The sequence below is a fragment of the Prionailurus bengalensis genome, chromosome A1, assembly GCF_016509475.1.
Source record: "Prionailurus bengalensis isolate Pbe53 chromosome A1, Fcat_Pben_1.1_paternal_pri, whole genome shotgun sequence".
Taxonomy (NCBI): domain Eukaryota; kingdom Metazoa; phylum Chordata; class Mammalia; order Carnivora; family Felidae; genus Prionailurus; species Prionailurus bengalensis.
In genome coordinates, this window is record NC_057343.1 from 81,858,527 (window position 1) to 81,884,310 (window position 25,784).

The window sequence follows — 25,784 nt, forward strand, 5'->3', positions numbered from 1 at the left end:
CTTATCAAATACTGTTTTTTCTATCAAATGTCTGTGACCTTGGCACACTAGACCTGGAACTTGGGAATGGCTCCTGTCTACTGAGCATGACGTACCCAATGCTGTGGGCCTGTGCCAAGACTTTCCTTTTCTGCAAACTAGTAGCTCCCACCATTCCTAAATTGGCCAGGTACCTGGGATTGGGATCTCTGGCTGAAAGGGGCCCCAGAAGTTGTTGGGGTAATTTTTCTCCCCTTAAAACCAGGAACAGGGTCAACTCCGTGCATGGGTACTGGGGACCCAAGATGATACATGGTCTTTGGGCATGACAAACACCATGATGTGCGGGTTAAATTAATACCACCATTTAGGGTAATATATTTGACTCTGAAATCTCATTTTCTCTCCATACTATTACTTTATATAAATAAAATGATGGATTCTGACATGAAACTCTTTTTACATGAAAACATTTCAAAAGCTTGACATGAACACATCTGGCCTTGGATGGAAATCTGGAGAAAGCAGAAAGAATCCACTATGTGAGTTGCAAGCCTAGTATCTGTTTCTTTCAGGGTCCCACTAGGGAAAGAGAACCATATATAGAATCAGTGGTGGGGGGTGGAGAAAAAGCGAGATTTACTGCAAGGAATTGACGTGTACAGTTGGGCAGGCTGGCTTCAAATCCTGACCTGTAGGACAGGCCATCAGGTACTCAGGCAGGAGCTGAGAGTGCATGGGAAATTCTTTTCCCTCCGGGAAACCTCCGTTCTGGTCTTAAAGTCTTCCAACTGATTGTATCTGCCTCTTCCCCACCCCCACGGATTATCCAAGATAATCTCCTTTACCTAAGTGCAACTGATTGTAGGTATCAATTACATCTACAAAACACCTTCACAGCAATACTGAGATCAGTGTTTAATTGAATAACTGGGTACTATGGCCTCGCCAAGTTGGCATACAAAACTGACCATCACAGTCCACCCCTTGTCCACTCAGCATCCATTCACATCTCCTAAAGCCAGGCTGCATCTCCACATAAGGACAATAACAAAGCCATGCTCCTGCCTAACATGGTGGCACCACGCCGTGCTCCATTCACACGTGCAAACTCTTTTCCTGGAAGAGGACGGGAAGTCTCTAGGCAATGTTCACTCTTCTCCTTGAGATCCTGTACTTAAATAAGGGAGAAATGTTCTTGAAAAATTGTCGTCACCATTTCTACAACTGGTTGCACGGCTGTAGCTGGTATTTAGAACTACCTTCTTCCGCCACCCACCTGTATTCTCTTTGCCTTCAGAGGGCATCTGGCTGTTGGTAGTTCTTTACCTGGGGGGGGGGGGGCAAATCTTCATTCCTGAAGGGTCTGGGCCATTATTAGCCCTGTCTGCATTGGGTTGTTGTATTTTTCACTAACTTTAATCATAGGGCACGGTGATATTAGAGACGTGCTAAGGGGTCCCAGACATACTTTCCTTTACTTCCATTGTGAATGGTGGTCCATGTCCCCGTGGTAACGAGAAGCAATCACACTAGCCAGCACAATAACCCCCTTCTTTGTCTGTTCATTCAGAAGCATCGGAGTCCAAAGTGGCCGGGTGGGAGTGTTAACCTCCAGCTCAATGGAATCATTGTTTTGTCTCCTGGTGGAAGCTTTCCTCCCTGTGCAACTAAAACTTTCATGAGAGCAAAACGTAAAGTTCTTGTCCAGGAGGGAAATATTTTGCTAGAGGGTCATGAGGGGTGATGGTGAATAATGTCACTGCCATTTCCACCTCTTGATTCCTGGACCTGTGAATCCTGGCTGTGGGAGAAACAGAACCACACACTGGACACTGATTCGGAGCACGTGCAGCCTCCTGGAGAGCCTTGACCCAGCACCACGAGGTATCACCACCTAGCTGGTGCTGTAACTGAGTCTTTAGGAGGCCATGTCACTGCTCCATCAAAGGCTTCAAGGGAACACAGTGTGCACACAGTGAGATCGGTGAATATTCTGGGAGAGCCGGCCCACTGCTGTACCTCTTTTGTTGTGAAGTGAGTTTCTTGATGAGTGTCAGTGCCCAGATACTTGTGGTAGATACGATGCTCTGTGAGTCCACAGGTGGCAGTTTTAGCAAAAGCACTGCAAGCAGACAAGACAAATCCGCATCCAAAGTATGCGTCTATTCCAGTGAGAGCAAAGTGCTTCCCCTTCCATGACGGAAGTGGTCTAATGCGACCAACCTGCCGCCAGCTAGCGGGCTGGTCACCCCAGGGAGGGGTGCTGCGCTGGAGACCCAGTGCTGGTCTCTGCTACCTACCAAGTTTGGGTTACAAGCATTACTGGTGCGGCTGAGTGAGGATAGAAATCTCTAATGCAATTCAACCTTGGTTTCATGTTTCCTTCCAAGTGAGAGCCGCTCAGTGGAGAGGAAGCTGCCTCGGATGGCACACCCGCCCAGAAACCACATCCTCCCGTCTCCCCTGCCACCACAGCCCTCTGTCTTCTTCAAGTAAGGCTGCAAATGTGATGTCAGGGAAGGCAGGTGCCTGCCCCAATCCCACGGGACAAGCCATGACTGGTCTGAAACAGCTAAGGGACTTTGATTCCACTCTGCCAGGGACGGTCTCGGATGCACCTGCGGCCCAGCTCTTGCCATGAGGTGTAAGGGAAAGTCCATTGAAGGGTGTTCTGGAAACATTTTCCTTCTAGACGAGAAGATACATCTTCACAAGGAAAGAGTCCCCTTCCCCATTGCCCCCCACCTTCCTGCTTGAGATGCAACTGCTGAGCTGAGGCAGCTGCCTGGTGACCATTAGTCAACAACGGTAAGGAAAAAAGGACACGTTCAAGAATATGTTTGCAGGAATATTCATTATAGTTATTTATAAAAGCAAAAATTAGGGATAAAGTGAAAATTAAAAAACAAGGATTAGAAATATACAAATATATCCATACAATAGAATATTATAAAACCATAGACATATTTATTATCAAGAGAATAGGTTTATGATACTTTGTGAGGGGACAAAAGCAGGTTACAAAGAGTTTGTAGAAGCCAATTTTTTGTGAATATGTAAATACGTGTGTGTGTGTAAAAAAGAAAATAATTGGAAGTTTATAGACCAGTATGTCAACACTGATCATCTTTGGGATGAGGGAATTGTGGGTAACTCTTTTGCTAATTTTTCTTCAATAAATTTATATAATATATGAACCAAATATTGTAAATACAGACTTTTGGGGGGGCAGGGGGAGGGTCAATTAACTGAAAGTGACAGGATGGAAATAGAGAAAAGGTTGAGTTTTTATAACATTATTGAGCCACGTGCCTCTCCTGAGCAGCCCCACTACAGGTATTTTTTGTGTGAACTAATTAAATATCCTTGCTGCTTCTAGCACACTTGGATCCTCTGTTGTTTGCAGCTGATCACCTGCTGGTATGTCTTTCATATTTCTGAAGAGATCTGGATTCCTTCTCGATCATAGAATGTACCACACAAATGTGATTACCCTTGAAATATTATCAGGACAACTCAGAGGAAATGTGTTACATTTAGGTCCATATTTTTCCTCTGGGCCTTTTGACTTGCTGGAAAATCAGATGAGCCGATTAGAAGCTGAGTCTGAGGCAGAGATTGGAAATCCAAAGATCTATTTAACTAACATCCATTAGTCAGTGGTGGATAAATCCGTGCAGAATGGGCCATTTAAACAGAAATTTGTTCACAGTCATATTAGTACTCTGGTAACGTCTTAAACCTGGATGTGCAAAGTATCGCTTTTGGACACTTTCACTCACTTGAAATGAGAGACAGAGCAAAATGAATTTTATGTTCAAACCATGATGTTTGGTTAAAGCATCAGGGATAGAAAACACCAAATACTATGTCTTGAGGGCTTGCTATAACTATCAGTCAATGGAATTCTTCTAACAGCTAACAATAGTACTAGGAGGATTCTTACTGGGTTTGTTTGTTTGTTTGTTTGTTTTTTGAAAGAGAAAGCGAGAGAGCACACAGAAAGGGGAGGGGCAGAGAGAGAGAATCCCGAGCAGACTCCATATTCAGTGCAGAGCCCAACGCGGGGCTTGATCTCAAGATCATGAGATCATGACCTGAGCTGAAATCAAGAGTCAGTTGCTTAACTGACTGAGCCACCCAGGCAGCCCTATTTTTTAATGTTTTTTTTTTTTGTATCTTTGAGAGAAAGAGAGAGAGAGTGCAAGTAGGGGAGGAGCAGAGAGAGGGGAGGGACATAGGACCCCAAGTGGGGTCCATGCTGACAGCAGAGAGCCCAACGCGGGGCTTGAACTTGAGAACCCTGAGATCATTACTGAACCGAAGTTAGATGTTTAACTGACCAAGCCCCCAGGCGCCCCAGATTCTCACTGTTTTTAATAGGAAGTGAAAATTACGAAGACCAATCCCATGCTGCTTGGGTTCAAAGAACACAGTATTGAATAAAACAAAGTCTTATCGCGGGTGTGAGAAGTCTACAATGTTCTCCACCACACGCTCAGCGATGGGTTCCAAGACTGATGGCGCCTGTGTGCGAGAGCATCCTCAGCGAACCAGACAGGAGACGAATCACAGTTAATGTTCACACATCTCGAATAAATCAGGACGCCAAGCAGCCAGCGTGACTTCATAAAGACAAGGGCTGCCAAACGAGTCTGATTTTCTGTGAAAAGAGAGAGAGAGAGAGAGAGAGAGAGAGAGAGATCTGACAGCTGGAAAGTGAGGGGCAGACACAAGCCATTTTCTCCATAATGGCTGAAGAGACACCTCTGAACCGCACAGGCGGGACATAAGTGCCAACCGGCCAGAAAAGACAGCAGATCAGAACCCCCCATCACTGTCTCTGCCCCAAGAAAACCCCTCCCAGGCAGTGTAAGTGGTACGCCACTTAGGGAAACCTTGCTCAGTCCACGGCCGTGGAACTTTACGTCCATGACACCCTGGTGTCTTCTCTTCTGGGTCCCAAGCCCTCACAACAGTGTCCTGTCCAGGACACGCGCTCACTGGATATCTGTCACTGGCTCATTGACCAGGTCGGTGACTCACTAGCAGGATGGAGAAGTGGGGTTTTTGAGACCTGGAGGCAGGGTGTCTGTATTTGGACTCCTACATTTGCAAACTATTTGTTTAGGAAAATCTCTTGATGTCTCCGGATTTCAACTTCTTCTTTTGTGAAATGGGACAGCAGGTACCAGCTCCATTTTTCCAGGGAGTCACAAGAATCCAAAGAGAATGTTCACTGGAAAATACTTTGTACTCTGAAGTGCTGGATGGATGCGGGGTGTTCCTTTCATTGTCACCGCTGCCATGTCTGCGGCTCCTTCGGTCAATGTTAACCGGCTGCCGCTGAGTTTCTGTCTTGTACAGCAGCGGGTGTGGCGCAACGCTTAGCCCATAACAGGTGTTCCGTTAATGTTAACTGAATTCAGTTTAAGAAATGCTCGCCTGCTCTCTGACTTCGCATACATTCGGGAACCTCTGGGTGACAGTTGCTGATCCGTAGGAAGCTGGGGACTCGCCAGAGTGGCGGATGCAGAAAAGGAGGCACAGCAAAGGAGTTCGTCTTGAAAGGCATGCTTTGCTCTGCCAAGAGTTAGACCTTGTTCTGACTTTGATGGGCAGTCTTTGAAGAGATGCCGTAACAAAATCTGTGGTGGGTAGATCTTACGCTCCTTCAAAAGGTAAAGGTGCTGGGGGGTAGCATGAGGTCCCTTCCCAACCTTTAAACACCACAGAAAACCCAGAATAATCGCGAGCTGAAATAGAGAAATCCGGGGGGGGGGGGGGGGGGCGGCATTTGTAGGTTTATTCAAAACCATGCTCCTAGCTGGGGTGGAGAGAGAGCCAGAGAGGACCGGTCTCAGAATAGAGGCCACCTTTCCATCCTGCTTGAAAACCTCTGTTTAGTTGTAAAAGGAGCAACCTGTTGTTGTTGTTGTTGTTGTTGTTGTTGAACATACAGTGTTCAGAACAAGCCCCCGTGAGGCAGAGACAAATGAAGGTGGGGAAAAAAAGACAGAGGGGCGCCTGGGTGGCCCAGTCGGTTAAGTGTCCGACTTCAGCTAAGGTCATGATCTCACGGTTTGTTAGTTCGAGCCCCGCGTCGGGCTCCTTGCTGATGGCTTGGAGCCTGGAGCCTGCTTCGGATTCTGTGTCTCCTTCTCTCTCTGCCCCTTGCCGACTTGTGCTCTGTCTCTCAAAAATAAATAAATGTAAAAAAAAACATTTTTTTTAAAGGCAGAATAGCAAAATGAGACCTTGACACGATTACTCTGAACGATATTTGTGTTTGTGTTCAAATTTTCCAATTTTTTTAATGTTTATTTTTATTTTTGAGAGAGAGAAAGCAAGGGAGAGCAGAGGGAGAAGGAGACACAGAATCCGAATAGGCTCCAGACTCCGAGCTGTTAGCACAGGACCTGACGCGGGGCTTGAACCCACGAACCGTGAGATCATGACTTGAGTCGAAGTCAGATGCTTAACCGACTGAGCCACCCAGGCGCCCCTCAAATTTTCCAATGTTTAAGAAAATGCAGAAGTTATATCTTATATCACAGCCATACAGCTAAAACAAATTTTAATCTTATTAAACATACAAGTGAACAGTATTACATAACACAAATACCGTGTCATCACTTTGTAAAGTCACGAGGGCAATGAGGTGTCTTTTTGTTCACCGCCCCACCCCACCCCTGCCCTCGCCTGCGTGGAGCACGGTGCCGAGGACACGGTGGGCACGTGTTGGGTGAATGGATGGCTGTGGGAGTGCAGAGTGTGGCCCTCAGGGGCTCTGTAAGTGGACTTTGCTTCACCAACAGTGTTCCTGTAGGGAGCACACGGGGACGTTTGGAACTGGAAACAGTGCTCCCCAAAGAAAAGTTCATGCCCTTGGAAGAAAGAAGAGAATGTGCATCAGGTAGGCAACCAGCCGTGGCCATCACGAAAAGGATGAAAATATACCCACTCACCTGATGCAGGTGGCGTGCAATGCGCCTACCTCTGTGTTGGGGGGACTGCCGTCAGGCATGTGGACCTTGAGGGCACTGCCGAGTCCCCCCATGTCACACAAGGTCAGCTTGTGCCCTGAACTAGCTTCATCGGTCCCTTCCCTGTTAAAATAGTTTCCTCGTGTGTGTCACTGAGTAATATTTTCTCTTCCTTGTTTCTGACCTTTATAGACCATTATGAATACCTTCCACAACTTACCTTTCTCCACTCACTGTCATGTTTTTGAGATTTGTCCACATCGATTGAAGTAAATGTATTTGATTCGCACCCTCTGTTCCCACCCACCCTCCACGTACAGGGTGTGGCTGCTGTCCATTCGAGGGACATGGTGTCATCCCCACTTATTGTCATCATCTGTGAGTCATGTGCATGTCCTGGTGCAGACACAGCAAGAGTTCTTTACAGGAGTGTTTTCACATGGCCAGTTCTGATCCTCAGTGGAGTGAGAAGTTAATTTTGTGAGATGCAACTCATTTTATTTTTTAATGAAAAAGGGATAGGAAGTGCCTGGGGGGCTCGGTCGGTTAAGAGTCTGACTCTTGATTTCGCCTCAGGTCAGGATCTCGTGGTTCGTGAGTTCAAGCCCCACAACCAGCGCAGAGCCTGCTTGAGATTCTCTCGCTCCCTCTCTCTCTGCCCTGCTTGCTCTCTGTCTCTCAAGAAAGTAGAAGGAAGAGAAACTGCTTCTAAAAAGAAAAAGGGATAGAACAGAGTAGGATAGAATAGAATAGAACAGAGTAGAACAGAACAGAACAGAATAGAACAGAACAGAAGAGAGCAGAAGAGAGGAGAACCAAACAGAAGACAGCAAACAGTATTCTGGCATAAGCACTGGTACTTTCGCTCCAGTTACAGACACTGAGGCACCGATTTCTAGTGTGAAATGTGCTTTTACAGTAGAATGCAATTGAAAAAAAAAAAAGCGAAGTTTTTACAAAAAGGGGCTTTAGCTGAGTGTTCAATAGTGGGGTCGTCAAAACGCCCATGCCGCTTCATCAGTAGGTGCATTCGTGTCTGCGGCTGCCGTGTGAACGACCTCCTGCTGGGGGCCCCAGATTTAAAGCCTGGGAGCCCTGGAGGCCCTGGACCCGGAGGCCAGCATGGGTGACAGAGGTGTGGGAGTCACACTGCCTCTGGGCGCTCGCCGGGCCCCTCCCACCTCTGCCTCCGCCCTCATGTGGCCTCTCTTCTGGCTCCCTCTCCCTCTGCCTCTTGGAAGGACACCCGTCATGGGACGTGGGGCCCATCCGGGTACGCCGAGGTGATCGCACCTCAAGATCCTTCACTTACGCCATCTGCAAATAGGGTCACGTTCACAGCTCCAGGGTCAGGACGCAGTCACGTCTTTTGGGGGGACACTGTTCAACCCCCCGGGGTAGATAATGCCGCATTTCAAAAGAGATTTTACCAGCTAATTCTCATGACACTGTCCGCAGGTTTCCGTGGCTCTGTGTCCTCACACTGCCTGGTCCCAGACCATCTGATTTCTGCCAGTCGGGGGAATGTGGTCATTACCGCCACTTAACTGTACCGTGCGTTTCTCTGGTTACTAATGAGGTTGTGTGACTTTGTTTATTCTCTCTTTTGCTGTTTTGCTGTCCATGTTCCCGCTCAGCTCTCCTGTGAGATGTTGGTTCGTGTGTTTTGTCCATGTCTCCAGGTTGTGTGTGTCCCGTTGGTGCACAGGAGCTCTTTCCGTATTCCGGATGATAACCCTGCATGTCCTGGATTCCTTCTCCTAGTTTTGCTTCTCTTTTCATTTTCAAGGGTCACCTTTTAATATTATTTTTTAAATTAATGCACCGTAAAATTGGCTTGTGTAGTTCTGCAAAGAGTAACGTAAGAGTCACGTAACCACCACGAATCTGATGGCAAACAGCTCCCTCCACACGCTCACCCGCTACCGTCCGCGCTGACACCCTCCCACACACCCGTCCCTGGGCAACCGCTCACCCGCTCTCTGTCACCAGTTTGGTCTTGCCGAAACGCAGCGTGGAAGGGATCGCACAGCATGTGACCTTGCAGGCAGCCTTCCACGACGCGGCGGACCGACTTTGCGATGCGGCCACCACGTTGGGTTTATAGGCAGCTGTGCTCCTGCTCCCTGCTGAGCCGCATGTGGCACCTGGCGTGCTCTGTCTGTCCGCTCACCTGTGGCTGGGCCACATTTAGGTTATTCGCGGCTTTTACGGTAGTTACGACTAGAGTCTCTGTGAACATTTCTGTACAGGCTTTTCTGTGAGCAGGTTTTCTGCAGGGCAGGGTTTTCAACCTAGTTCGTCTGGGGTTACTCTGTGTGCTGCGGGGGGCGGGGGGCTGGGAGCACCCCTGGCCTCTAAGCGCAGATGCCGGGAGCTCCCCAACCCAGCTATGATGACAGAGCACCCCCAGACCTTGGAAAAATGTCCCCGTGGGCAACTGTCCTGCCTGAGGCCCAGTGCTCAGGGGTGGGTGGGCAAGTGGGGCGAGCTGGCCGCAGGGCCTGTGCCCCAATACCCGGGAGCCCCCACCAGTCCCTCAGAGGGGTCCGTGGCCTATTTGCCACTGCCACCAGCCACACGTGTGCCGTCCGGTTGTGGCCATGCTCACGGGCACCTGGTGTCACCGTTTCACCAAAGGCGATTTGCTGGAGAGCACGAGCATCTCAAGTGGCAAATGGTGCCGAACACCGTGTGTGCCGAGGGCTTCCCGTAAGTCCCTTCGGCAACATGTCCGCTGCCCACTCCTACGATGGGCTGTTTGTTTCTTACTGTTGACTTCTATTTTACTGTGTTATTTTTGAGAGGGGGGACAGAGAGACAGAGGGGAGACAAGAATCCGAAGCAGGCTCCAGGCTCCAAGGGGTCAGCCCAGAGCCCGACGAGGGGCTTGACCCACGAACTGTGAGATCATGACCTGAGCCGAAGTCGGACGCTCAACCGACTGAGCCGCCCAGGTTCCCCTCTTGCCATTGACTTTTAAAAGTTCTCCTTGTGTCCTGGACATCAATCCTTTGCTGGAGGTGAGTGGTGAGCGTTCTCTGCCGTCGGCTGGCTTTCACCTGCTTAGGAGTGTCTCCCACGGATAACCAGTCTTCACTTTTGATTAAGCCCAACTATCGATGTTTCATAATAAGAATTATGCTTTTGGGCCTCAGTTATCAACTCTGCCTGTTCCCAGATCACAAACCATTTCTCCTAAACTTTCTTTTAACATTTTATGCTTTACATTTAGTTCTAAGATCTATTTTAGTTAATTCTGGTGTAAGGTGTGAGGGTTACGTCAAGGTACTTCTTTAAAAATGGATGACCAATTTTTCCAACATAATTTGCTGAAAAGACTATCTTTTCTCCACTGAAATAGCTTTGCAGCCTCACTGAAAACCAAATAGTTGCACCGCGTGGCTCTGCCTCTGGACTCTGTGGCCTGAATCCCTTCCGCGATATCACGCTGCCTTGATCACTTCAGCTTTACGAAAAGTCTTCAAGCCCAGTGGTGTATTCCTCCGACTTTATTCTTCTTTCTCAAAAAAGATTTGGCTCTTCCATTTTCTTTGACTTTCCATGTAAATTTTAAAGTCAGCTTCTCCATATCCATGAAAAGTCCACCATGGATTTTTATCAGAATTCCATTAGATCTATAAATCAATTTCAGAAGAATTTGTATCTTTACTATATTGAGTCTTCTGGTTTATGAACATGGTATACATCTCCATTTCTTTAGGTCTACTTTGATTTCTTTCAGGAGCATTTTGGAGTTGTCAACATATAGAGCCCATGCTTATTTTGTGAGATTTACACCAAAGTATTTCATCTGGGGAAGAGCTGTACTCTTCCCAAAGTGTAGTTCTTGTAGAGTAACCCTAAGTTACTATAGTTTCCATATCCAGAATTTATTTCTAGTAATTCTCTGAGTCCTTGACCCAAAGTGGGTTTCTCAAGAAAGGATCTGACTTTCTTCCTTTCAGGCATGATCAACCCAGGAGCACTCTACATTTTCAGCTTTACAAACAATCATACATTTAGTAAACGGCTGGGCCTCCAGCCACACGAGCCAGGCTTGTGGCCAGGAGCTCTCAGGAAGACTTCTCATGCTCCCCTCAGAGCCGCGGCTGGGGCCGGCACTCATCCTTAGGGTCACCCGCTGTGGGCGGGGGCTTCTACTGACTGAGAAGGAGATCGTCCTGGGGTCCTGGCTTCAGGCTCAGGCCACTGTGCTCAGTCTCAGGCTGTCTCCCTCTGAGCGTGAGGTCCATTCAAGTCAGGCCAGGACCGCCAGAGACTGGCAGATACCTCGGGACAAACATCAGGGTCCAGGCATGTGGGTCTCCCCGACTTGCCCATGTGTCTCTGCCCGGTCAATTGCCTTCATTGTCCTCATGGCCAGCCATTCACCAAAAGGGACTGTTTTCTTCTAATTTATCTGGCACATTAAGTGTGCTGTCCTAGGACTAGCTTTTTGAAAAGCTAATCTACTGTATTACCAGAAACAAAGTCCAAGCAAATAGACTTAAATATTTAAATCATAAGCATAGCCATGATTTTATAAAAACTTCTAGCAGATGACCTGGCGTAACCTACCTCATTCTGTAGAGATTCAGACATAGAACAAGTAAGCACCAAGCCAGCTGCTTGGGGGGCAAGGGGGGGTGCGGCACAGCCCAGGACCTCAGGCCTCTCGCCCAGGCTCTGTGTGCCTGTGCGGCTGTCTTGCTAGCTGAGCTCCCCTTGACCCAGCAGGGCAGGTGGAAGGGGCCGTGCCTGGGGGCCATGCATTCTCCCAGTGGCTCTGGGAGGCAGGTGCCCAGCAGCATGCCAGAAGTTTCCCAGGTGAAACGGAAGGCAGCCCCGGCAGAAACACGTGTGTGCGCACATCACGTGACGTCAGACCTCTGCGCACCTGTGCGTGGCCCCCAAACCGGGAAGCTGGTGAAGCCCCAAGAACGCACTACCTTTCTGATGGCGTAGGTCAGATGGCTGTAGCACAAAATTGATCCCGTTTTGTGATTCGGAGGTGTTTTCTTGGCCGAAGTCAGAGCGTGGCCCGCAAGTGCAGGCAGAGGCCGGGACAGGCGTCCTCTCTCACCCCAATGCTCGTCACCCCGGCACCTCGGGCACCCCAGCACCCCGACACCCAACGCTTCATCTCAGGCCAGCGGCTTCCTGCGTTTCCGTGGCCGGATCTCAGCTTCGTGATGAGCACAGAGCGAAGCCTGGAGTTCGTGCCCCCCTTGCCTGGGGTCCCTGTCTCCCCGCCGGCATGGGGACTGACACCCTGTCCCTGTGGTGCCCCCCGGTTCTGGCCCGGAGGCCGGTGCACACTGAAGAGGCCACGCGCTGGCTCCTGGCGGCCGGCAGGGGGTCCTTGGCTTTCCATCAGGACCTCCTCCTAAGTGGGCATTCTCTCACTTGAGCAGAAATCAGGAGGAATCAGAGCAGGCTCCTGTGGAACTGTGTGTGATATGCTTTTTAAAAGCCCTCCAGAAATGGCCCCCCCACAGCACCCGTGATTAGGCGGGACGCAGTGACAATGATTTCCCCTCCAGGCCTCCGGGCACCGGGAAGAGGCTGCTTTCTGGCTGTTCCCGCGGGGAGGCCCTCCGGGGGGTGGGGAGGGGGGGAGGCTTGCTCCTGGCTCGCACCTCCAGCAGGATTCTCTGACATTCTTCCCTTTCTTCCAGATCTTCCTTCTTCTCCAAGACTGTTCCTTCCCCTCCCACAAACCAAGTGATGGATGCCTCCTTCCTTTCTACTTTCCCACGGGCACCACCCTCCACCCCCAAGGGGGCCCCTGCCCAGCACACAAGTGTACTGCAAATTTCTGTCCTCCCTTCCCTCCTCCCTCCCCTCCTTCCTCCCTGCTCCCTTCCTTCCTCCCTCCTTACTTTCCCTTCTTCCTCCCTCCTCCCTCCTTCCTCCCTCCTTCCTTTCCTTTCCTTCCTCCCTCCTTCCTTCCTCCTTCCTTCCTCCTTCCTCTATCCTTCCTCCCTCCTTCCTCCCCTTCTTCCTCCCTTCCTCTTTCCCTCCCTCCTTCCCCCTTCCTTCCTTTCCTTTCCTTCCTCCCTCCTTACTTTCCCAGAGCCCTAAGTTCATGTTGCTGGCAGATTCATTATTTGCAAGCTTTTTCCATTTCCTATTGAGGTGATGAGTGCTCCCTCCCCCTGCTTTTTTCTCGCTCGTCTCTTCCACAGGACGGGGGTGGGTGTTCCTGCAAACACTCATCACAGCCTTTGTTATTTTGGCAAGAGGAAAACAGGTGGAGCCTTTCTCCTGTCACAGCGACGATGAACATCATGTACCTGCCTGGATGGAGCCTTGGGTTCAATCACGTGGAGCTGACCCCAGAAGGAGGGGCAGCTCTACATTACCTGCTCGTAACAATACCTGCTCTCCTCTGCTTAGCTCTTCAGCTGCGTGGTTCTCCAGGACACCATCTAGAGCCCACAGACAGCCTGCACTCCAGCCCAACCCCTGTGTCACACAGCCCTGTCCCTGATGTCACATGACCCTTGCCCCCATGTCACCCAGCCCCTGCCCCCGTGTGACACAGCCCTGCCCCTGATGTCACATAACACCTACCCCCTGTCACACAGCCCATCTCCTTCTCTAACAAGCAGTCAACAGAGCCAATGTCATTCCATTTCCTATTGAGGTGATCATCGCTCCCTCCCCCTGATCTCCAGTCCTCGGTTTCTCCACCTGCAAAGTGGACGAATTTGAACCAAGTTCCCTTTTGCCTTTAAGATTCCAGAGCCACATTAATCTCACTTTCAAGCTAAGGAGATAATTCTCATAAGTAGAGAAAACAAAGTGCAATGGCGGGATCTTGTTTCAGAGGAAGGAGTCAGATTGGAACCCAAGAAGGACTTCGGGACCCTAGCATTACTTCATGACTTAAAAAGAAGAAAAGTCTTGGGGCGCCTGGGTGGCTCAGGCGGTTAAGTGTCCGACTTCGGCTCAGGATGACCTGAGGTTCGTGATCTCGGGGTTCGTGAGTTCAAGCCCCGCGTCAGGCTCTGTGCTGACAGCTCGGAGCCTGGAGCCTCCTTCGGATTCTGTGTCTCCTTCTCTCTCTGCCCCTCCCCTGTTCATGCTCTCTCTCTGTCTCAAAAATAAATAAACGTTAAAAAAAAGAAAGAAAGAAAAGATCCGTGCAGTTCTACGTTTATGGCAGCATTGCCCACGACAGCCAGATTATGGAAGCAGCCCAAGGGGCCGTGGGTGGATGAAGGAGAAAGAAGGTGTGGTGTGTATACAAGATATTACTCGACTGTGACAGAGAATGAAATCTTGCCGTCTGTGACACGGGTAGACCTAGAGACTATAATGCTGAGTGAGGTAGGTCAGACAGAAAAAGACAAATACCGTATGACTCACTCATAAGTAGAATCTAACAAAACAAATACATAAACAAAGACCAGAATCAGAGCCATAAATATAGGAACAAACTGAGGGTCGCCAGCGGGGAGAGGGTGGGAGCTGGGCAGCGGGAGGTCCAGGCTTCCAGGTACGGAGGGGATAAGTCACGCAGATGAATAGGGAACACAGTACACTTGTCAGGTTGTTACATTATGACAGTACAGTCAGTAATAACTCTGGGGGTGGATGGTAACTACACTTCATTGCGTAGGGTATACAAATGATCAAATCACTATGTTACACACTTGAAACTAATATATTATTTGTCACCTATACTTCAATGAAGACAACTTTTAAAATTTTTTTATTTTTTAACGTTTATTTATTTTTGAGACAGAGAGAGACAGAGCATGAACGGGGGAGGGTCAGAGAGAGGGAGACACAGAATCTGAACCAGGCTCCAGGCTCTGAGCCGTCAGCCCAGAGCCCGACGCGGGGCTCGAACTCACGGACCGCGAGATCATGACCTGAGGCGAAGTCAGACACTTAACCGACTGAGCCACCCAGGCACCCCATGAAGACAACTTTTTATTAACCAAATAAGTGCATCCATAAGACAATATTTTGTAGTCGGGATTATTCATGCCTACTGTAGCATCTTTTGGCGATAAGTGACTAAAAAGAACCCCAAACAACTTCTCAGTAGAGTTCAGGGTCAAGACAGCCTGTGTCTACAGCACCGCCAGGGCAATGGTCCCTGCTGTCCCTCAGCCACAGCCCACATTGCCTCAGTGGTACCGTGCTGACCCAGGACCTGGTTCTGTCAGCGTCTGATGCTGGCAGTGTTGGGGGAGGGGGCACTCAGGTGGATGTGACTCGGGGGGCGTCTTCACCACCATGACTCTTGGCCAACTTTGCTGCTCATGTGAGGCAAACCACAATACATTGAAATGCCAGGAAAGGAAACTGGAGATAAATTGGAGAAATTCTGTAAGAGTTCTTTTTTGTTTTCTGGGTTTTTTGTTTTTTGTTTTTTTTTTTAACACGTGTCTTTTTTGTACTTGTTGCAAAAGCCCGTAAGTGAAGGAAAGCCGCACGGTCAAATCCTTTTTCTCCGACACCGTTCACCAAGGTGTGACCTGCTTTAAGAGAAGGTGATATTTAAGGAGAAAAACACCTTCAGAGCAGAAACGTTAAGGATGACTATTCACATGTCAGAAAGATTTGCCACTTTACCAAAGATTCATCACAGTGCTTTTTAAAGTACTCTACAAATCCAATGTGTTTTCAATGCCTTTCAATTAAAAGAACTGATTCACCCTCAACTTTATTTCAACGTTATTTCAACTTTACTTCAGTTTAAACATAATGCGATAAAAACATTGTTCTACTTTTCATTCAGGGGAACGTATTTCCCCACGGTTGATGGAAGCCCCCGACATTAAAGTTGACAGTGTGACCAGCAGGGAGAGCTGCCAGTGGTGCTGGAGCCATCCTGCCACTGACCAGTGGCAAGTCATGGGCCTCCAGCCTCAGTTTACCCATCTGTAAACTGGGGCAAAGATACTTGCCTACTGTGCCTGTATCTCAAAAAGTGTGACATGTTTAGAAAGGGGGGCAGCAGAGGCGGACAGGCAGGAGGGCTATTACTGTCCTGTCACTGTCCCGGGTCCTCGTGGGCGCTACAGCAACCCCAGGCCGGCTTACCAGGTGCCGCGACTGGTTCTCCTCAAGACCATCTCCGGCCAGGAGGCCGTCGTGCTGTATCCTTGCTCACCCTCCCTCAGAGCCTACGCTGTCCGGAAATAATCTGATGCTTGCCATCTCACCTCATGCCAACCGGATGTCCCTGCACCAGCTCCCGCGGGGGACTGAATGCAGACGAGGACCCCCACACCCTGTCCCATGCGTCTTGCCCCAGGGGTCCCATCAGTCGGCTGACTTCACCCGCAACCATGGCATGGAGATAGGTGTGCATAGGAAAACCAAGGTTCCCCAATTTCAGTGGCCTGTTCAAGCTCACACAGTGAGGAAGGCACATCAGGGACTCTGAATCCGGTCTTCAGGCCTCCGGATGCTAACGCTGTGCTTTGGCCTCGGAGTGAGGGGCCCCGGCTTCTGTCACAAGTGCTGCAGAGGGGAGCAGCCTGGCCTGCCCGCATCCACGGCTGCAGGACGATTTACGGCCCCCCACGGAGCAGTGAGGTGGTCTCCCCGAACGGAGGACCTCTGGAATGATCCACACTCTTGCACGCGTCACATGTGGCCCAGCCGGTGGGCACCAAGCTGTTCACTTGCACACGAGGCCCTGCTGTTCCCTCCCTCCTTCCTCCCAAGGACTGTTTTCCCGTCTGCTCCTGGGCCTGCACGGCCAACGTTCCCTCACGTTACGGTGACCACACTGTGTGCTTCCTGGGAACACACACTGCCTGATGTCACTGATGCTGTGGTGGGGGTGTCTGAGGTCTGAGCAGAGCCGCCCAGCTGGCAGCACACGGTCCAGGCCTCCACAGAAGTGAGTCAGGCCGTCCTGGTGTCCACACAGGGTCCAGGCCCCGACAGAAGTGAGGACCAATTCAGGGCGTGTGATCCTTCAATATCCAGATGACCGTGACTTTGCACAGAACCAGTGAGTGTCATGCGATGTGATGGCCGTCTCCTCCACATGCACCTGAAGTTACTGATGGAGAGATGCAGCCCTGGGGTTAGGGTCCCGGTCGCTAGGGTCATGTAGCCCTTCCACCCGGCCCCAGTCCATAGGCTTTCCCTGGGCTGGAACGTCAGCAGCCCGGAGTGAATGGCCTGTCAGGCACGTCGAGCATGTCTGGTGTGTCTGGTGGGGCAGTTCGGCCTCCTGAAGTCCCAGAGGGAGGGGCTGTGCTCACAATGCAGCCTGGGCTCACTGGACATGGGGAGTGTGGCTGGGGGAGGGGTGCTTCTTTGATCTTCATTCCCCAGCTCCCAAATCTGAGCCCTGGTCACTCACCCCTAAAAATATGTTTCCCTAAGCAACCGCTGAGGATTGTATTGATTACAAAGGGGTGGGGGCAGCAGAGGGAAGGTGACACCCCCCCGCAGGGGAGGGAGGGAGTCTCAGGACAAAGGGATGACGGATGAGTACGTCCTGCCTAGTTTAGAGTCACCAGTCCTGGGCCTGAGGCTCCCTGTGTGATGGTCCCTCAAGATTTATCCCACTGCTTTGTCCCAAACCTCCCTGCTTTTTCCTTAGACTCCCTTCTGACCGCACATCCTTCATACACATGTGTGCATGCCCATGGAGATGCCCCTCGGTTCCACCCCCTGGTTCTGTGGGCCCTCCCAACGCACACTTAAATTACACAGGATGAGCCAGAGTCGGCAATTAGGGAAGGAATTCACAGCCAAGAGCTCAGGAAAGAAAGCGCATAAGGACAGGATGCTCGTAGGAAGAACGAGGGGCGCTCCTTGTCCCGCCTTTTCTGCAGGAAGAAAAAGCACACCCGGTAACCTTCGTGGAACTGATACACACAACTAGAAGGGTTAGCAAGCAGAAAACGAGGGTTTGCACAAATGAAGACCCCGGTCCTGGTGCAGAGGCTTGGCGACCAGGGCACGGACGCGGGGCCGTGCACCTGCTCTTAGAAAACTAGTCATTTAAAGAGACACCAAATTCTGCGTTAATAATCAATAAGCCCTTTGATGAGAAACAGAGATGTCAGGAACGCTCACGACAGCAGCTGTAGCCAGAGGCCGGCACGGCTGCCTGCTGCAGACTGAGTCCAGTTCAGCTCAGGGACCTGAGGGGACATGCACGGTCCTGGGTTACACGACCGCTAACCCTTCACACGGTGCCCTCCCTTTCACCAGCGTCATTTCACTGGGAACTGCCCCCTCCAATATCCTCTAAAACACCATCTAAAAATCCTCGGAAAATCCTTCTTGCAGAAGGTGATGGCCCTATTGATTAAAGGAAAATTAGATTGAATTATTTGGGGAGACATAATGTCCATCATCAGTTGAAACGTATGTTAAATTAATTCATTTGCTGATTTCAGAGCAGACAAATTAGGCACCACTGGGGAAAACCCTGTTACAAATAGAATCTCTTAAAAAGACGTATATTGCTTCTCTCCTATTATGTTATTCTTCCTCCCATCAACATTGCACACACATGCATACACACACGCTGACGGCTCCGATGTCACAGATGCGGATTTTATCCCAACATTAGTGTTTCCACAAAGGCATTAGCTTGTGCTCGGGTGTGACGCACGTGCACCCCCGCCAGACCTGGAGCCCCCTCTCCTCCCGTTTTCCCCTCTGTCCAACCACAGTGTAAACGTCCCAGGACCACAAACTGTGTACTACACTGTGTCTGAAATACGTGGTCCCATTGTGAGGCAGAAATGAAGCCCAGGATGAAAAGAAAACCTGTGTGGGTCTGTTTTTAGCAGGTGGTTTGAATACTACAAATTTGAGAGAGCTCCTCTGCCCCCACTCCCAGCTCTGTGCCTCTTCAATCTTGTCAGCTGTGAAATGGGTCTTTCTGGATCAGAGAGATGAAAGGTGGAGTCATGAATCAGCGGGGCTGACATCCCAGCCAAGGTTAGGCGATGGGGGCTCCTTTGTCTGGGCTGAGCTGACCTCCTTGGGCCCGGAGGCCTGTGGGAACCGCCCAAGGAATGTGGCAGGCAGGGGGGGCGGGAGGGAGAGACACCGTGTCCAGGTCCTCCCTCTGCACCCCTTCTCCGTGGGCCCAGGCACGCAGCCACCGCTGTCCGCGCCTTCCGGGGCTCTGCAGACCAGACCGCGGGCTCTGCTGCCATCCACACCGGAGCCGTCGAAGGGCACAGGCCTGGGGTCCCGTGCGTGGGCTCCACTGGTGTCTGGAAAGGAGGGAGCCACGCGGTGAACCACTGAGAAGGGGAAGCTGGGGGCGGGGGGAGCTCTGGCGGGAAAGGAGCCTTCCCCTGGAGGTGAGTCTGCACAAACACAGCAGTTCCAAGGCCTGTTGTGCCCCAGCCAGGTCGGTCCATCTGCTCAGCACACTCATTTGGTTTATGATGAAAATTCTCCAGGAAATATTAACAGTCATTAAGCAGGGGGCGCCTGGGTGGCTCCGTCGGTTAAGCATCCAACTTCGGCTCAGGTCATGATCTCACGGTACATCCCCTGCCCACGCTCTCTCTCTGTCTCTCAGAATTAAAAAGTAAACATTAAAAAATTAAAAAAGAAAACCTTTTGTTTCCAGGAGGAGAAAAGGACAAAAGGACATTTCATAGAACACAGTGTGGCCTTTGTTGTCTTAAATATCTGCACTAAATTGTCGGAAGTCCTTATTAATGTATTAATGTTGGGTTTTCATTGGTATTATCCTGCCTGGAGAAGAGTGTTTAAAATTAATATCCCAATTAAATGGACACAAACGCACATGCTAGTTATTTGAAGCTGAAATCCTGCCTCGTGTTCTGAAAAAGTAGAAACTTCACATAATACACGTTTGCTGAACGGCAGCTTCTGTTTTCCGAAAATCGTCGTTGTTAACGGATACTGTTTCCCTCGGGTTGTTTTGGAAATGCTTCCAGGGCTTCCTTCCTTCTCAGGGCTTGGTTGGCCTGCGTGCCTGGCTCTGGGTGGCCAGGCAAGCAGAAGGTGGTCGAGGGGCCAGCCTCGTGGGTGCCACTGGTCCCTGAGAGCAAGAGAGAGCCCCCTCCCCGGGAGACGCCCTCTTCCAGGCTGGGTGGCTATTTCATTAATGACTTTTTTTTTAACTAAAACAATTTTTTTAATGTTTATTTATTTATTCATTTTTAAATTTATTTTTTTAATGTTTATTTTTGAGAGAGAGAGAGAGAGAGAGAGAGCAAGAGCAGGGGAGGGGCAGAGAGAGAGGAAGACACAGAATCCGAAGCAAGCTCCAGGCTCCGAGGGGTCAACACAGAGTCTGATGCAGGGCTTGAACCCACGAACCGCAAGATCATGACCTGAGCCAAAGTCAGACGCCCAAGCGACTGAGCCACCCAGGCGCCCCAACAAAAGGTATTTTAAAAAATCAACAATAATTCACTTTCGTTTGAAAATAAGGGGAGTCTGGCGCAGGCTTCCCGAGCAGGACAATCATGTCTGGTTCGCGTGTGTTGGATAAGGGGGAATTAACACGCATTTTCTTACCGCCAAGGGTTAAAAGCTCACAATGCTCCTCCCAGAAAGTCTCTGCTCTTCAAGGGCTGGCAAGTCTGCTTCAGCTGAGGGCACTTAGTGTTGCTAATAAACAGCATAATGCTAGTCTGCTTTCAGGTACAATTTAGAGAGAAATTGGGTTCCAGAAACAACCGCTTTCTCCTGGACGTCTCTGCAGGAGCGTGTGCGTGTGGCAGGCTCCCTCTGGCACACTTTTTATTTTGTATGTGGGGAAAAAAAGAGGGCTTTTCAATCGACTGTCTTTTTTAAGTAGTTCTAAAACTAAACTCATCCCATCCAGGCTCTATGCTCTTCGCCCGTCCGCCAGAATTCTGAGAGCCCCCAGGGCTTCCTGTGTTACTTACGAGGCATCACAAAAGCAAACAGGTGGGGAGCTGAGTCTTACATAGGAGAAAGGCAAGTATCTCACATGTTCTCCAGAAAACTTCTAAAATAATCCTTAAAATTGTATGTGTTGTTTTATGAAACTTGAAATAGAAAATTCCAGGAGCATATGTTATGTCTCACAAAACTCATTTTTGGAAGGTTTTGCAAACACATTGTCGGTAACGTTTTTCCGTTCAAAAAAATGTCAGGAATCGTATTCATTCACACTGAATGTGTTGGGGCTTCTTCACACACAGGAAGGTTGCAAAGGCCACGAATGCTAGCTCTAATGCGAGAGGGAATCCCGGGCTCGCCATGGCAAGGACCCGAAATGCTGAATTCCTCACCCTCCGAGCCTAGTAAGTGATGCCAGAAAGCTGCTTGCTGGTTTTCTTATGGGTTAAACAGAAACCATCCAAAAGTCAGTCTTCACAACCATTATCTATGGGTAGGAAAACGAGGTTTAAAATGCACTGAAAGAGGCGCTTGGGCAGCTCAGTCAGTTAAGCCTCCCACTTCCGCTCAGGTCATGATCTGACAGTTCGTGAGTTCGAGCCCCACGTTGGGCTCTGTGCCGACAGCTGGGAGCCTGGAGCCTGCTTCGGATTCTGTGTCTCCCTCTCTCTCTGCCCCTCCCCTGCTCACGCTGTCTCTGTCTCTCTCTCAAAAACAAATAAATAAACATTTTGAAAAGGTAAAGTAAAATGCACTGAAAAATAGGAAAACAAAGGTAAGCAATGAAAACCAGGTATCTCTTGCATGACTCATGCATCGGCATCAATGCCGGAAGTTGGGGCTTCTTCAAGGGCAAGTGCCCACCAATTCTTGCAGATGCTACCTTCACACCTCCTTTCGCAGGGACGGCACACGTGGCCCCTGCTCGGCTAAATCGCAGGGCTGAGCCTTGGGGCCGGTCATATGGACAACCAGGCTTGTGCCTGCCTTCTTCAGGACAGCAGATGTCTGCATAGACGAGCCCCTCCAAGATGCCACCTCTAGGCTGGTGGCTTCGAGCGAGAATTTGAAGGCAGTGGGGGGTGTGGAGGAGCATCAAGAGGTGCTTCCGAGTTCCAGCCTCGCTGGCTGACCTAGCGGTGCCTCAGCCTCTGTGACGCCCTGGGCAGAGCACCGGCCCCAACGCTGCCCCACAATGTCCAGGCACCACCCCTGAGGGCTAGGCACCGCCCCCGCCAGCTAGACACCACCCCCGCTGTCTAGGCACTGCCCCCGATGGCTAGGCACCACCCCTGCCACCCAGGCACCGCCCCCTGCCGGCTAGACACCGCCCCTGATGGCTAGACACTGCCCCCCGCCGGCCAGACGCAGCCCCCACAATGTCCAACCACCGCCCCTGATGGCTAGGCACCGCCCCCGACGCCCAGGCACCGCCCTTGACAGCTAGACACCTCCCCCCACCAGCTAGGCACCGCCCCATGCCGGCTAGACACAGTCCCCCGCTGTGTAGGCACTGCCCCCACCACCCAGACGCCACCCCCCGATGGCTAGGCACAGCCCATGCCACCCAGCCACCTCCCCGCAGGCCTTCCCAGGCCTGGCACTCAGGTAGACGCAGAGCTCACCAGCCACTGATGTTTCTGTCTATATTTTGAGCGCAAATGAACTGGGCATTTTAAGGGCCTTTCCGTGTTGGAATTGTCTCTAGTTTTTACTCACCCCCCCAGCTCCCCAGAAGGCAGTCAAAGTGGAATGTGCTATGAGAAGCAGAGGTGACAGCCAGCGGGACGTGGACACTGCTTGCAAACTCCAGGCGGCTCAGCCCAAACCCACTGCCTATGGAGAGGCTGGGTGTGAGAGGGATGCGGCCGCAGGCCCTGAGGGGTTTGCACACCGCCCCGGGGCGCCGGCTCTTTCCGCCTCTGGGGCTCCGTCTGCATGGAGTGGATGGGCTCAAACTCGCTTCGGTTTGGAGTCGTCTTCAATGGCCCAATATGCTTGGAAATCTTCCAGGAACGCTGATGTTAAATTGATTTTTAAGTGTTATCAGATCACATCGGAAGAAGCGCTCTGCTTTTGGGAAGGGATTTTTTTAATGTTTATTTTCGCGAGAGAGAGAGAAAGCAGGGGAGGGTCAGAGAGGGGGAGACAGAGAATCCCAAGCAGGCTCTGCGCAGTCAGCACAGAGCCCCACAAGGGCTCGATCCTGTGCCCCTGGAATCATGACCTGAGCTGAAACCAAGAGTTGGACGCTTAAATGACTGCACCACCCAGGCGCCCCAGGGAAGGGATTTTTGCCATGAGGCTCCCCAGCACCCACCTGGGGTTCTCTCATTGGAAGAAATAGCACACCCCATGGCCTAGCTCCACCCCTGGCTCCTCCAGATGCAGCCGCGCAGGGTTTTCACCCATAATCTGTTTTTGGAGGTCTTCCCCAAATTCACCTGTTGAAGTCCTAGCCCCAAAGGACCTCGGAACCTGCACGTAGCTGGAAAGACGGTCAGTGTGGATGAAATCAAGACAACGGCTCACTGGAGCAGGCAGGGTGACCGGAGTCCTTATTACAACAGGGCCCTGCCACAGGGAGACACGGGAGGCACCACACGAAGGTGGAGGTGGACACGGGCCGCATGTCTGCATACCAAGGAGCGCCAGAACCCCCAGAAGCTGGGGGAGAGCATGGCACACGTCCTCCCTCACGGCCTCAGGGGAACCAGCCCCCCACAGCTGTGAAATAATAAATGGTAAGCCCCCCTCCCCCACCCCCGGGTTGTGGTACTTTGTCATGGCGACCACGGGAAGCGAATGCGCCGTCCAGAGCAAGCAGCCCGTCTCTGCCTCCTCCAGCCGCGGACCCATGTATGACAGCCCACAGATGACTTCCTGAGGGTGGCTCGGAGGGCATGGGCACAAGCTGAGAGGCATTTGTGTGAGTGCCTACGAACAGAATTGTTGTTAAAATGAAAGCCTTTCCGGGGCGCCTGGGTGGCGCAGTCGGTTAAGCGTCCGACTTCAGCCAGGTCACGATCTCGCGGTCCGTGAGTTCGAGCCCCGCGTCAGGCTCTGGGCTGATGGCTCAGAGCCTGGAGCCTGTTTCCGAGTCTGTGTCTCCCTCTCTCTCTGCCCCTCCCCCGTTCATGCTCTGTCTCTCTCTGTCCCAAAAATAAAATAAACGTTGAAAAAAAAAATTAAAAAAAAAAAAAAAAAAAAAAAATGAAAGCCTTTCCTCCTCAGCCAACACGAGGCCGGCCAGTGAGTCACTCAGCAAACTTTATTCTTCTTATCGCGGAAAGAAAATCAGACATGGACAAAAGCAGAAAGAAAAGTTCAGTAGATCTCCCTGTGCCCATGACCCACCCTCACCGCCGACCACCTACCACCACTCTGGTTTCAGCTACTTCCCTGGATGGTTTGGGGGAAACCCTCACTCACGACACGTCCTGTCCGTGTCGCAGCACGTGTCTCTACAGGAGGGCTCACACACACACACACAGATGGCCCCACAATATGATGATGGGATTCCTTCTGGATTCCTTCCTGTGCTCCTTCTGTCCCTAGACCCTACCCACAGGGATGTCACAGGTTCCTGAGTTTTAAGGTCATGCAGATGAGACCCTGTCCGTGGTCCTGCCACCAGCTCCACACACATTCCTGTCCTTTCTTCCACATAGTTTTGGTTTTTTAGGAATTTTTCAATTTAAATTTAATTGTTTTGTAGTTATGGGCAATATTTACTTTAGATTTAAAGTCAAATCTACATATGGGGCCAGTGACGGGCTTGGCCATCACAGCTCCGAGGACACAGAATTTAAGGGGTGCGGCTGTGCCCACCGACCTTGCCTGGCGGGGCCGTGAGTGAGCACCGTCCCCTCCATACTTCACCTTCCCGGCCTGTTTTGCAGGGCAGGGGGCGTTCCAGCCCCTCCTCTCTGTCCCCCATAAGTGACCATTCAAAAATGTATTTGATAGTTTGTCTTCCACTGATTTTTTTTAATTTTTAATTTTTTATTCGGGTGTTGTTGACACAGTGTTACATTCGTGCCTGGCGAACAGCACGGTGATTAACAAGTTGTCCATTAGCCGATGCTTACCGCAAGTGTGGCTGCCATCTGTCACCGTACACATCACAGTATCGCTGACCAAGTGCCCTGTGCTGTGCCTTTTATTCCCTCCAAAATGAAAAATGAAAATGCCATATGACCCCGTAATCCCACTGCCGGGAGTTCACCCAAAGGAAACGAAACCACTAATTTGAAAAGATAAGCTCATCTTTATGTTTCCTGCAGCCCCGTTTACAATGGCCAAGACATGGGTGCCATCGGGTCTGCGGACAGAGGAGTGGATAATGAACTGTAGTGTGTAAACAGTGGAATATTACTGAGCCGTAAAAAGCAAGGGATCCTGCCATCTGCACAACAGATGGGGATGCAGACAGAGAGGGTTATGCTCAGTGGAACAGGTCCGTCACAGAAAAGGGCAGCAGCATATGTCTTCACTCACATGGAATGTGAAAAATGAAACAGATGAAGAAATAAGCAAACAGCAGACTCAGAGCTCTGAGTTCCAGGGACAAACTGCCAGCTGCCAGCGGGGAAGGGGAAGGGAAGGGAGGGGAGGGGAGGGGAGAGGAGGGGTGGGGGAGAGGGCAGGGGGGAGGGAGGGGTGGACTCCCAGTTAGGGAATGAGTAATGCACACAGATTACTGTATCCCCACCCGTGTGTGTGTATTACAGAAACGTCTGCATGCCCCCCCTTTCTCAGACGGATGGCCACAGGTCCTGTGCACCTGCCGCCGTCCCCACACTGCGTGGCCCTCCTGCACGTCTGTGGGTACAAATACGGTTATTCCCGCTGCATACTCAGGTTTGCTGTTACAAGCAGGGCCGCAGTGAAAAACCCCGTGTATGCCATCCTGCGTGTTTGTCACTGTGTCCTTGGAACAGGTTTCTAGAAACA